Raw genomic sequence first — 14,756 nt, 5'->3', positions numbered from 1 at the left:
CCTTTGGCTTAGGTGCCTCCTTCTGGGTATCCGAGTTCCACCAACGTCAGGTGGTCCTTGGTAGTGCTTTCAGCACGGGTACCTCCTGCTTAGTAACCGGGTTCCAGTAACATCAGCTGGTCCTCGGTAGTTCCATTGGCTCTTGGACCTTCGGCTACCCATCCGGGTTCCAGTACCGTCAGCTGGTTCTCAGCAGTGTCTTTTGCTCTTGTACCTTCTGCTCCCCATCCTGGTTCCAGTACCATCAGCTGGTTCCGGGAAGAGCCTTTGGCTTAGGTGCCTCCCTCTGGGTATCCGAGTTCCACCAACGTCAGGTGGTCCTTGGTAGTGCTTTCAGGCACGGGTACCTCCTGCTTAGTAACCGGGTTCCAGTAACGTCAGCTGGTCCTCGGTAGTTCCATTGGCTCTTGGACCTTCGGGTAGCCATCCGAGTTCCAGTTCCATCAGCTGTTTCTTGGCATTTTCTCAGCCTTCTTGTACCTTCTGCTACATTTCCAAGTTCAAGACCCTAAAGACGACGACCCGGAAGACCACCCCTAAGATGACGACGACACCAGAGACGACGACCACTGAGATGACGACGACCCTGGAGACGATGACCCTGAAGACCACCCCGATGACGACGACCCCGGAGACAACGACCCTGGAGACGACGACCCTGGAGACGACGACGACATGGGAGACCGAGAAGCAGAAGAACAAGAGGCTGCAGAACAAAGAGCAGAAGAACATTAAGCATAAGACTAAATATCAGAGCAAAAGATATTATCTAAATTATAAGCAGAAGAAGACTAAGCAGTGTATGGGGGTGAGTCCGTTCCTCCTCGTGGTGCCCCTGGATATAGCCTGATGCTGCAGGCCAAACTGAACGCGGACAAATGTAACTCTTTTGTGACAGGCAGAACGGAAGGTGTAATCTTCAAACTTTTATAGATAACAACTACGGGAATGCCTGTCACAAATAAGAATATGATGAAGAAGTTGAATATGAAAAAGATGATAGTTAAATAAAAAGAATATGAACAATGTAAAAAAAAAAATATATAGGTAGAAAAAGAAGAAGATGAATAAGGTGAAGATAGTTGATGTCAAAGAAGCTGATGATGAGGATAATGAAGAAGAAAGTGGGAGAAGTAAAAAAGAAGGTGAAGGACGTGGAAGTAGTGAAACATCAATATCTGAAAAAAAAAAAAAAACATAGTCAAAATCTTTCTAACGCCGAACGTCATAAAAAAAAACAAAAAAAACTGCTATTCTATTTGTTTGGGCTAAACCTCTGTGCCTTTAATGTCTCCACCACCTCCCCCAATACATCCTACATTATTCTTAGTTGTTTTCCTTCATGTAGAATTAACCTACAAGGAAAGAAAGGGTTTATTTTAATTCCGATATTTTCGTCCCATTGACTTGCATTGGGATCGGGTATCGGTATCGGATTAGATCCGATACTTTGACGGTATCGGCCGATACTTTCCGATACCGATACTTTCCGATATCGGAAGGTATCGCTCAACACTAATGATGATTACTGGTTGGCCTGCATCCTTGACCCTCGCTATAAAGGCAAATAGCTAAATATTATGCCACATGAGAACCTCGAACAAATTTTAGCAACCAAACAAGCAACTCTTGTAGACCGTTTGATTCAGGCATTCCCAGCACACAGCGCCGGTGATGGTTCTCACACGAGCTGCAGGGGGCTACAGGGCAGAGGTGTTAGAGGTGCACAAATCAGAAGTGGCGTTGGACAGAGGGGTTTTCTGACCAGGTTGTGGAGTGATTTCGCAATGACCGCAGACAGGACAGGTACTGCAGCATCTATTCAAAGTGACAGGAGACAACATTTGTCCAGTATGGTTACTAACTATTTTTCATCCCTTATCGATGTTCTCCCTCAACCGTCATTCCCATTTGATTACTGGGCATCCAAATTAGACACCTGGCCTGAATTGGCAGAATATGCATTGCAGGAGCTTGCTTGCCCAGCAGCTAGTGTGCTATCAGAAAGAGTATTCAGTGCTGCTGGTTCAATATTAACCGAAAAAAGGACTCGTCTGGCTACCCAAAATGTGGATGATCTAACCTTCATTAAAATGAACCATTCCTAGATTTCAAATTATTTTGCCCCACCTTTCCCGGCTGACACCTAGCTTTCCTATGAAAAGGTCTTGCTTGTGGACTGGTCTTACTGAGTGTTCCAATCTCTTAATTTGCAGCAGCTGTTTGTCCAGCATACGACATGTTTACACCTCCCTCAATGGGAAAACTCCCCCCACGGGGCCGTGGTCTCGCCACTTGGTGCAAGCACCCGTTAGAGTGCCGTTTGTCTGAAGAGGTGGGTGGTGCCGCTTTTGGTCGACGGCACTGCCACTGGGTCCCTCATAGTACAATAAAGTGTCTCTGGCGGTGGTGGCGCGCACCCAACGTCAGACACACCGTTGTAACATGAGGGGCCCTGGGACGGTACCGCCGGCCACAAGAGAGTTCACCCCCCCAGCTCAAACTGTGCTCTACCACGTGCAAAATTATCTCTCACAGCTCCACCAATGTTTAGTCTATGCGCTGACATCATTCAATGCCTGGCACTGACAATACCAATTTGTTGACATCTATGATGCTAGTTAAAATAGTCTGGGTCAGTGTCCTATGTTGACACCAGTAAATACTTAGTGCCAAATTACTATGTCTGAAACTCAGCAGAGGAGCCCACCCCTGTACCTAAGTATGCCACAGTTTTGTTTTTTTGTTTTGTTGTTTTGCGAGACATTAACATCTATTTATTTTTTGGGAGTATTAACTGTGTCACACACTCCTTGCAATCGTCCTCCGCTGACCACACCAATGCTGCCTGTGTACCCATGTAACCTATTTAAAACTGCATAGAGCCTATTTTTATTTATTTTAGGCCCAGTAAGCCTGTCTGCGGTCCCTCCTCGCAATCGTCCTCCGCTGACCACACCAATGCTGCCCGTGTACCCCTGGAACCTATTTAAAAGTTCATAGAGCCTATTTATATATTTTATTTAATATTAATAAAGCCATGATGGACTACGCTGTACCACGCTACAAGTTAACGAGTCGACACTTCTTTTGCGAGAAAAGCCATCCCAACCCTCCACCAGCATGTAAAAGACCGCATTGTCCATGCACTCTGGCAATCTGTGAGTACAAAGGTGCACCTGACAACAGACGCATGGACATGTAGGCATGGCCACGGAAGGTTACGTGTCCATTACGGCGCAATGGGTTAATGTGGTGGATGCATGGTCCACAGGGGACAGCCTACTAAGTCTGTCTGCAGTCCCTAATTAAAATTGTCCTCAATTCAGGTTTTCGGGCTTTTTTAAAAAATAGGAAACTGCATTTGGGCTACTAGTTTGGTTGGGGCCTACTAGTGATGTCTGCCGCTCCTGGGTGTTCTCCTCCTCCTGGGTGTTCTCCTCCTCCTTGGTGTTCTCCTCCAGGTTTCCTTGTCTGAGCTTCAACCTTCAGGCTCTCATTAAGTATTTTTAAATGTAACACTACAGTTGCCATACTACTTGGGTTGGGGCCTAGTAACGGTGTTCTCCTCCTCCTTGGTGTTCTCCTCCAGGTTTCCTTGTCTGAGCTTCAACCTTCAGGCTCTCATTAAGTATTTTTAAATGTAACACTACAGTTGCCACACTACTTGGGTTGGGGCCTAGTAACAGTGTTCTCCTCCTCCTTGGTGTTCTCCTCCTCCTTGGTGTTCTCCTCCTCCTTGGTGTTCTCCTCCAGGTTTCCTTGTCTGAGCTTCAACCTTCAGGCTCTCATTAAGTATTTTTAAAAGTAACACTACAGTTGCCATACTACTTGGGTTGGGGTCTAGTAATGGTGTTCTCCTCCTCCTTGGTGTTCTCCTCTTCCTTGGTGTTCTCCTCCAGGTTTCCTTGTCTGAGCTTCAACCTTCAGGCTCTCATTAAGTATTTTTAAATGTAACACTACAGTTGCCATACTACTTGGGTTGGGGCCTAGTAACGGTGTTCTCCTCCTCCTTGGTGTTCTCCTCCAGGTTTCCTTGTCTGAGCTTCAACCTTCAGGCTCTCAATAAGTATTTTTAAATGTAACACTAAAGTTGCCATACTACTTGGGTTGGGGCCTAGTAACGGTGTTCTCCTCCTCCTTGGTGTTCTCCTCCAGGTTTCCTTGTCTGAGCTTCAACCTTCAGGTTCTCATTAAGTATTTGTTGGTAAAAATTGGTGGTTGGGGCCTACTAACGGTGTCTGACGCTCCTGGGTGTTCTCCTCCTCCTGGGTGTTCTCCTCCTCCTGGGTGTTCTCCTCCAGGTTTCCTTGTCTGAGCTACAACCTTCTGGCTCTCATTAAGTATTTGTTGGTAAAAATTGGTGGTTGGGGCCTACTAACGGTGTCTGCCGCTCCCTGGTGTTGTCCTCCACTGTATAAATCTGAGCTTCAACCTTCAGGCTCTCATTAAGTAGTTGTTTTTAAAAATTGGTGGTTGGGGCCCTACTAACGGTGTCTGCCGCTCCCTGGTGTTGTCCTCCACTGTATAAAGCTGAGCTTCAACCTTTTGGCTTTCGGCCTATAGTAGCAGATATTAAACTGCATTTGGCCTTCAACTTTGGTTGGGCCCTACTAACGGTGTGTGCCGCTCCCTGGTGTTGTCCTCCACTGTATAAAGCTGAGCTTCAACCTTCTGGCTCTCATTAAGTATTTGTTGGTAAAAATTGGTAGTTGGGGCCTACTAACGGTGTCTGCCGCTCCCTGGTGTTGTCCTCCACTGTATAAAGCTGAGCTTCAACCTTTTGGCTTTCGGCCTATAGTAGCAGATATTAAACTGCATTTGGCCTTCAACTTTGGTTGGGCTCTACTAACGGTGTGTGCCGCTCCCTGGTGTTGTCCTCCACTGTATAAAGCTGAGCTTCAACCCTCTGGCTCTCATTAAGTATTTGTTGGTAAAAATTGGTGGTTGGGGCCTACTAACGGTGTCTGCCGCTCCCTGGTGTTGTCCTCTACTGTATAAATCTGAGCTTCAACCTTCAGGCTCTCATTAAGTAGTTGTTTTTAAAAATTGGTGGTTGGGGCCCTACTAACGGTGTGTGCCGCTCCCTGGTGTTGTCCTCCACTGTATAAAGCTGAGCTTCAACCTTCTGGCTCTCATTAAGTATTTGTTGGTAAAAATTGGTGGTTGGGGCCTACTAATGGTGTCTGCCGCTCCCTGGTGTTGTCCTCCACTGTATAAAGCTGAGCTTCAACCTTTTGGCTTTCGGCCTATAGTAGCAGATATTAAACTGCATTTGGCCTTCAACTTTGGTTGGGCCCTACTAACGGTGTGTGCCGCTCCCTGGTGTTGTCCTCCACTGTATAAAGCTGAGCTTCAACCTTCTGGCTCTCATTAAGTATTTGTTGGTAAAAATTGGTGGTTGGGGCCTACTAACGGTGTCTGCCGCTCCCTGGTGTTGTCCTCCACTGTATAAAGCTGAGCTTCAACCTTTTGGCTTTCGGCCTATAGTAGCAGATATTAAACTGCATTTGGCCTTCAACTTTGGTTGGGCCCTACTAACGGTGTGTGCCGCTCCCTGGTGTTGTGCTCCACTGTATAAAGCTGAGCTTCAACCTTCTGGCTCTCATTAAGTATTTGTTGGTAAAAATTGGTGGTTGGGGCCTACTAACGGTGTCTGCCGCTCCCTGGTTTTGTCCTCCACTGTATAAAGCTGAGCTTCAACCTTTTGGCTTTCGGCCTATAGTAGCAGATATTAAACTGCATTTGGCCTTCAACTTTGGTTGGGCCCTACTAACGGTGTGTGCCGCTCCCTGGTGTTGTCCTCCACTGTATAAAGCTGAGCTTCAACCTCCTGGCTCTCATTAAGTATTTGTTGGTAAAAATTGGTGATTGGGGCCTACTAACGGTGTGTGCCGCTCCATGGTGTTGTCCTCCACTGTATAAAGCTGAGCTTCAATCTTAAAGCTCTCGTTAAGTAGTTGTTTTTAAAATGTGTGGTTGGGCCCTTAAAATGGTGTCTGACGCTACTGGGTTTTCTCCTGTTTTGTTGTCCTGACCTTCAATGTTCAGGCTTTCGGCTTACATTTTAAATAATTAAACTGCAGTTGGCCTACTACTTTGGTTGGGCCTAGTAACGGTGTGTGCCGCAACTTGGTGTTGTCCTGTGTTATTTTCCTGACCTTTAATCTTCAGGCTTTCGGCCTTCATTTGTAATATTAAACTGCATAGGGCCTACTAGTGTGGTTCGGCCCTACTAATGGTGTCTGTCTGCCGCTCCTGGGTTTTCTACTCCACTGAACTAAGCAATGCCACCTGGTTAGTCCTGTTACCAATTTTGACCTGCATTTTACCCACTTTATTATTTGGGCCTATATCAGTGTTTCCGTCTCATCCTGCCCATTGCCCAGCCGGTGCTAGATGAGTCTTGTGGTACTTTGACCCAGACCACTACATTCCCCTTGCACACTACACAGCCACAATCTGACCCTGCTGAAAGTCAGGTTCCCCTTCCCACATACTATACCACCTTACACAGGGACAAAGAGGAAGGTGCAGATGAAAGTGCAGGTTTCTTCAACAGGTAGGGGGGCATACTCATTGGCGACGTCACAGGCACAGGGCCCCTCAGAGTACGCAAAAGTGTCGCTGCCGGTGGGAGGCGCCCCCGCCGTGCAAACACACCACCGTACTTTGAGGGGCCCTGTGCCAGTGCCAATGCCAACGAGTGGGCCTCCCTGCTTGCTCAGGATCACAGCACTTGCAAAGTTGAAATACTTACCTCTCACTGCTCCACCGCCGTTACGTAGTCCACGTTTCCTGGGCCCACTAAAACCTTGAACCAGCCCTACCCCCCACAACTTTTGCCAAATGACCCCCAATTTCCAATGCCCAACTATTATTATAAAGTTAATTAAGATTGACAAGCTTCAGAAACAAGAATGGATGTTTTTGGCATTAAAATGGGCACTGTAGGTGTTTTCCTGGCCTCCACTGACTGCCGACTATGCTTCCCCATTAACTTGCATTGGGTTTAATGTTTCGGTCGATCCCCGACTTTTCGCGATAATCGGCCGACTTCACTCGACTCGACTTTGGACAAAGTCGGGTTTCGCAAAACCCGACTCGATCTTAAAAAAATGAAAGTCGCTCAACCCTACTAATCATAACGAAACTTACAGTGGTTATCCGGCATTTTTAACTAACAGAGCCACCTTGTGCAGCACTAATGCTGCAATCTGTCAAGGTGGCTCTTTTATTTGGGGTCCCTTCCAACGCTGCAATATTCATTTTTTTAATTTTCCCGTCATACCTGTAGTCGGTCCGGGGGGGCATGTCTTTTGCCCCTGGACACAAACGCCTGCCAGCCATCACTCGGCCCCTCCGTGCACCGGGCGCCGCCTCCTGTGCTTTCATTAACGTCCCCGGTGCCTGCGCTGTAAGTTCCCATTATGTGATGGGAGTCGAAGGGCATCGCAAACTGTGCATGCCCGAAAAAAGAACGCCAGGGGGAGGTGACAGGTTCTCTTTGAAATATAATTTGTAGGCATAGATTCTTAGATAATAACAAGCAAAGATAGCTTCACTTGCTGCACCCCTGTGGATCCAGTAGTCAGCGCCTGCACTGGAAGCGATGACTGCAGATATAAGAGGAGTGCTAATGCCTATTATTTCATGCAGCGATGTCTGGAACAGTGTGTTATCAGATAAAGCAGTCCTGTTACATCACGAGCATTGCTTCCCGATACAAAGCTGACTACAAAGGCTATGCTCTTACAATGAGCTTTTGGTGAGTTTTACATATTTTTTCTGCATCAAAAACTCATCATCTTACAGTTCCAGAAAACTGAATGGGATTTATAGAAATCTAATGACCACCGCAGCATAACGGACTTGCTGTGTGTGTTTCAAATCCTCAACATGTCAATTTCTCTTTCAGGTAAGCTGAGTTTTCTGTGCAAATTTTGCCCATAGACTTGCATTAGGGCAGCACATTGGTTCAATGGTTAGCACTGTAGCCTTGCAGCACTGGAGTCCTTGGTTCAAATCCCACCAAGGACAACATCTGCAAGGAGTTTGCATGTTCTCCCCGTGTTTGCGTGGGTTTCCTCTGGGTACTCCGATTTCCTCCAACTTTCCAATGGCATACTGATAGGGAATTTAGATTGTGAGCCCCATTGGGGACAGTGATGAAGATGTATGCAAAACTGTAAAGCGCTGCGGAATATGTTAGCGCTATATATAAAGATTATTAGGTGTGAAAATTCCTCAGGTAAAAAACACACATGCATTTTTAGGGCTTTTCCACTGTAGAAACGCATACAAAATGAATATATCTTGGTACCGTGTTAGCCAGTAGATAGAAAAATATTTAGAATTGAGAGTCCTCAGTGGTTGATACCTTTTAATGGCTAACTGAAAAGATGGTAACAAATTGCAAGCTTTCGAGTCAATTCTAAATATTTTACAAAATGAATGTAATCTGCACTATGTCAACAAATTTTTTGTCAAAGCCAAATACCAGGAAGTACCAAAAACAAAGCAGCTTTATCTAAAGCATGACACACGAAAAGGATACAAAAACAGTGTCAAATACTAGATAAAAAAGCAATAAAAAAACCCTGCAAGTAACTAATTTAAACCCTCTGCCCCAAAGCCTGTTTTCACCTTCCTGACCAGGCCAATTTTTATCATTCTGACCACTGTCACTTTATGAGGTCATAACTCTGGAATGCTTCAATAGATCCCACAGATTGAGAAAGTTTTCTCATGACGTATTGTACTTTATGATAGTGGTAACATTTCTTTGATATGACTTGCATTTATTTATGAAAAAAATGGAAATTTGGCAAAAATTTTGAAAATTTTGCAATTTTCAAACTTCATTTTTTTACCCTTAAATCAAAGAAATATCGCACAACATAGTTAAAATGTAACATTTCCCACATGTCTACTTTACATCAGCACAATTTTTTTAAACTTTTTTTGTTAGGAAGTTATGAGGGTTAAAAGTTGATCAGCGATTTCTCATTTTTACAACAAAATTTGCAAAACCTTTCTTTTAGGGACCACCTCACATTTGAAGTCACTTTGAGGAGCCTATATGGCAGAAAATACCCAAAAATTACACCATTCTAAAAACTTAACCTATCAAAGTACTCAAAACCACATTTAAGAATTTAACCCTTCAGGTGCTTCACAGGAATTTTTGTAATATGGAAGGAAAAATAAACATTTACTTTTCTTTTACAAAAATGTTCCTTTAGATCTAATTTTTACTTTTGTAAGGGTAACAGGAGAAAATGAACCATACAATTTGTAGTGCAATTTATCCTGAGCATGCAGATACCCCATAGGTGGGGAAAATATACTGTTTGGGCACACAGCAGGGTTCGGAATGGAAGGAGTGCCATTTCATTTTTGAATGCAACATTTGCTGGCATAATTAGTGGACGCCATGTCATGTTTGGAGAGCCCCTGAGGTGCCTAAACAGTAGACTCCCAACACGTGACATCATTTTGGAAACTAGACCCCTTAGGGAACTTATCTAGATGTGTATTGAGCACCTTGAACCCACAGATGCTTCACATAAGTTTTTAACGTAGAGCTGTGAAAAAAAAAACAAAATCACTTTTTTCACAGAAATTTTTTTAGCTCCAAATGTTGCATTTTCATAAGGGTAAAGGTGAAATTGATCCATGCAATTTGTTGATCAATTTCACCTGAGTGTGAACATACCCCATATGTGGAGGAAAACAACTGTTTGGGTGCACGGCAAGGCTTGGAAGAAAAGGAGCGTCATTTGACTTTTTGAAAGTAAAATTTCTATGATCACATTTATCTGGCGCTCGATGCTGAGTACTTACATCGGGGTTTCCATAAAAATCTCAGATTGACATGACAGTTAAAACTCCCGATGGATCTATTCACAATAATGAGGCAGCAGAGTTACTCTGGACTCCGTCTGGCCTCTGTTCAGCGGCGTCCTTTTTTTCAGTAGCGCACAAAACTGTGGCCGATGGCACTCATGCCATCCTAAAAAGATGGACACCACTGGATCACAGGTCCAATGGCGTCTACAGTGTCTCCATCTGCCTCATTATAGGGAATCTTCCCCAGAGGTTCCATCTGAATCACGTATTTCAGATATTTACACGGAAACCCCAATGTAAGCACTCGGCGCAGAGTGCAGGATAAATGTGTGCCGAGTCCTACTGCGATCTTTGGAAGACAGAATGAAAAAAAATTATCAGCAGGTGAAGAATTGGTTTTATTTATTTTTTACACCATTCCTCATGTAGTATAAGTGATTAGGCGACTTTATTCTTCGGGTTGGTGCAATTACAGCGATACCAGATCTATATAAGGTTTTTCTTCTGTCACGCCTTTTTATTGCTAAAACTAGTTTTTGCATCACCACATTTTGAGAGCTATAATTTTTCCATATTTTGGCCCACAGAGTCATTTATGACTTGGTTTTTGTGGGAGGAGCTGAGGTTTTTATTTGTACTATTTTTGGACACATGGCATTTTTTGATCACTTTCTATACCAATTTTTGGGAGACAGAATGAACAAAAACCAGCATTTCAGGAATTGTATTTTGTTTGATTTTTTAACACTGTTCCACGTGTGGTAAAATTTGTAAGGCAGCTTTATTCTTCAGGTCAGTACGATTACAGCAATATCCAATTTATATAGTTTATGTTTTGGTGCTGTTATGCAATAAAAACTATTTTATAGAAAAAATAATTATTTTTGCATTGCTTTATTCTGAGAGCTATAACTTTTTTATTTTTCTGCTGATGGAGCTGTATCGTGGCTTGTTTTTTGTGGGACAAGATGACGTTTTTAGCGGTACCATTTTTATTTATATTCGCCTTTTTGTCTGCGTTTTATTGCACATTTTATTCTTAAGTATGATGATAAAGCACTGTTTTTTTAGCCTCATTTTTTTTACGGTGTTCACTGAAGGGATAAACTAGTGGGACAGTTTCGTAGGTCGGGTCGTTAAGGACGCGGCGATACCAAATATGTGTACTTTTATTGTTTATTTTTTTATTTACATAAATAAATTTATTTATTGGAAAAATATTTGTTTCTTTTTTTTCTTTATTTGGGGATTTAAAGAAAATATTTTTACACTTTTTAATATATATTTTTAACTTTTTTATATGGTCCCTTCCTGGGACATCACTTTATGATGTCAGGTCGCTGATCTGATACGCTGCACTGCAGAGTATCATATCAGCATCTGACAGGTAGGGAAGGAGGCATGTCAGTGCTTGCTCTCAGCAGGTGCTCACAAGCCACCTTCCATGCAGGACCTTGAAAGACCCCATGGCCATCTTGCGGCCAGGGGTCTCCATGGAGACTATCAGGAATGAGATAGCATCGCATTGCCCTGATGCAAGCATGCAGGAGACTACTGACAGTGGAATCAGAGGGCTTAAATGCGATCAGTGCTAGCACCAATCGTGGGCATTGCTGCGGGGTGTCAGCTTTCACACAGATCAGACACCTGCACCCGATTGCCGTGGCTCTCAGTGTGAGGCCACATGCCATGCGCCGTACCTATACTGCTGTTTGCGGGAATGCAGATCCCGCCAAGCTGTACATGTTCGGCGCATGTCGGGAAGGGGTTAAATAGGTGCAGCATTGAAAATTCTGCAAAAGCTTCTCGTGGGAACGTACCTTGTGGGCAGCACTGGATCCATGAGGGCAATAATAGATGAGCATAACTCGGTTCATTATTTTATAACAATCCATGCACAAGAATTTTTTTTTAATACGTAATAATTCCTTTTAGATGCAGTTGCCAAAAGTTGCAGTTGTGTGCTCCTTTATTTGCTCTTATAGCCACATCTAGCCCTTCAGTAATTGGTCAGTATTTTACCTCAGTATCTGTAAGCCAAAATCAGGAGTGGAACAATTAGAGGAAAAGTATAATAGAAACACGTCACCACTTCTGTATTTATCACCCACTCCTGATTTTGGCTTACAAATACTGATTTAAAAATCTGACTAAGTACTGAACATGTGAACATGGCATATCTCACTGTAAATCCAGGTGCACTACCTAGGCCAGGTTCACACAAGAGCATTTTTTGGTGAGCGTGCTGTCTGTGTGTGCAACGGATCGCACACAGATACAACACTGGTCATTGTTGGTCGATGTGTATGTGAACAATTTTCCAAACAGAATTGAAGCAGTCAATATTCTCTTTGATTTTATGATTGACAGGCAGCACCACTTGTCTGTCATGTGGGCATGCGAATGGAGATGCACACAGACCCAGTCACATCCACAAATTATTGGTTTACACAGCCTGAACACAACCTAAAACAGTACGCTGCCAATAATGGTGATCTTTTGTGCAGCACAAATGATTATTTCACCTTACGAACAAGTGATTTGCTCATTCACTGGTGTGATTGGCAGTCCGTTTAGACTGCAAGATTATTGGGAACAGAGTATTCCTAGGAATGCTCTTTTACCATAATCATGCAGTGCAAAGGTGCTTTAATTCCAAAGCCCATTCTTTTATTTGCAAGCAATATTGTTAGGTTTTAAAAATTCTCAAAATCAACATAGAAATCCTACCCGTAAACTAAGTGTTTTATATTAACAACAGGATTGGCTTTGTATATTGAGAGCGAGATCAGAAGGTGCAGGGGGCGACACAACCGAAACAGCTCCCAGCCATGGTGGTCAATGGCCGCACAACTTTGTTTCCAAATTGTGAGGTCCTTGTGGCTGTGCAGACTTTTGGCTATGCAGCCTATTGCTTTACTCTGGGTGATCTTATGTTAAATCTTTGATGTGCAATATTGAGATCTAAAAAGATGCTAGATTTTAACAAATAAGACTAGAGCCATCATGCGCACTTGTAGCAATAGGCATTCAACAATTCAACAGAGTTTAAAATTAGTTCATTTTCATAAATAAGAAGCTTGTTCACACAACAAAACTTGATTGATTTTCTCAGAATTCCCATTTGAACATAAGAATCTTCAACTACAACAGAAGGAAGGAATCTAATTTCTTGGTTTAGTTTCAATGAGATTGTTATTGACTGGACATAAATGAGCTGCGAATGGCTAGAGATATAACGAGCTTGATTTTGTATTGTATTGTTAGGGACCTGATGGATTTGCATTTCATTTAGAAGCTTGGAAACAAATAGTACAATGCTATTGTGAATATATTATGCTGGAATACTAGGAAAAATATCTGTAGTACTCAGTTATCCTCTAAACATTTTCCTATTATAGTGTGTGTAGACTATTACAACTAGATAACAGCGATTATTTTGTAAGATAAGTGTTGTTTCTCATGTAATGAAGGTACAGACATTTCTTTTTTCTTGCAAAGCAGGTATACTGTATCAAAGACATGGTGATGATGTTTGGAAAACGCTCACCAACCTCAAATTCAGCACGAACGTAGCACATTCGGATTCGTGTTTAGTTTCCTGAGCATTTTTACTCTGCAAAATTTGGTCACAGTTTGGAAAATCATAGCGTTTCTACTAATGCTTTTGTTATGACTTTAGCTAGGATAATGGTGCTGCATGATGAGCAGGTGGGACAGGAGACGTGTTTGATGAGTGGAGGGGGTGTGTCTAGATCAGAAGAGCTGCTGAGTGTAATTTTTTTTTCATTATTTTTTTCTTTAATAACTTAATATGTGTGCATTCCTGCAGCTAATTAGGGTGCAGAAACCATCCACAACATTATGACACAAGGTCTTCTGTGATTGGATGCCGAAGTCCATATAAAAAGCATATTTCTTATTTTGCTGGCAGAATTTTCTCAGTGTCACAGTGCAGAAAGGCCGCTCCTGGTAGTGCTGTTGCTACTAAAAGTGAACTTGCCAGTTGGCAAGATATGATCATGTCCTGTGTGAAACCGATCTTCCAGCAGCTAACTAAATTGTGCTAAAACTATGCTGCAGTCTCAGGAGGCCCCATTTGCTAATTAAAATTGTTTGGGCAAAAATTTTGTTACAGTGAGAAATCAGAAGGCCAGATTTCCTCTTAAAAATCATTAGTCCTAATATTGGGGTCCAGCCAGGAAGCCCAATTTGCTAATACAAATAGTTTGTGATAAAACTGTGTTGCAGTGAGAAATGTGAAGGCCACATTGCCACTCATTAGTAGAGATGATCGAACCATTTAAAGGTTTGTTTTGGTTTGATTCACCGAACATTAAAACGTTCACCGAACAATTTGACCAATGTCCCAGAATGCCATTAAATTCAATGGGAGGCCAAACCAAACTTATACATAACAGCTTAATGGTGACAAAAAAGCTTCCCAAACAGCTAAAACTAGGGGTAGACACCATGAAATGTGGCAACAATTGAACCACAGTAGATATTTGCAAATGGCACAGCAGCAGTCTTCCTTGGGCCATGAATGAGGTATCAGAGTCTTTAGCTTTAAATTGAAGATTAAATGAGGACCTGGTGGTTAAGGGAGTGGTGTAAGCCTTCTTAGCTGGGAGTCCTGATACCTGTGTGAGAACAATTGGCATGGTGATGGAGGAGGATGAAGCAGAATATGTTGATGGGACAACTGGTGGTTAGAGAGGCCCACTAGTCGGCATTTTAACACAGTGAAATTTCCAGACTAAGGCATGTTGATTGCAAATTTCAAATTATTACAATTTTTGCCTTCGTTGAGTTCTTTTTTGCAAATGTGGCAGACAAAGCAAGTTGAGTCATCCATTAAGGTCTCCAAAAAGGCCCAGGCTGGGCAACCCTTGCCGCCCCTG

The sequence above is a fragment of the Ranitomeya variabilis genome, chromosome 2 (assembly GCF_051348905.1).
Source record: "Ranitomeya variabilis isolate aRanVar5 chromosome 2, aRanVar5.hap1, whole genome shotgun sequence".
NCBI classification, from domain to species: Eukaryota; Metazoa; Chordata; class Amphibia; order Anura; family Dendrobatidae; genus Ranitomeya; species Ranitomeya variabilis.
The sequence above is the reverse complement of the archived record's forward strand: the minus strand, read 5'-3'. Positions refer to the sequence as shown.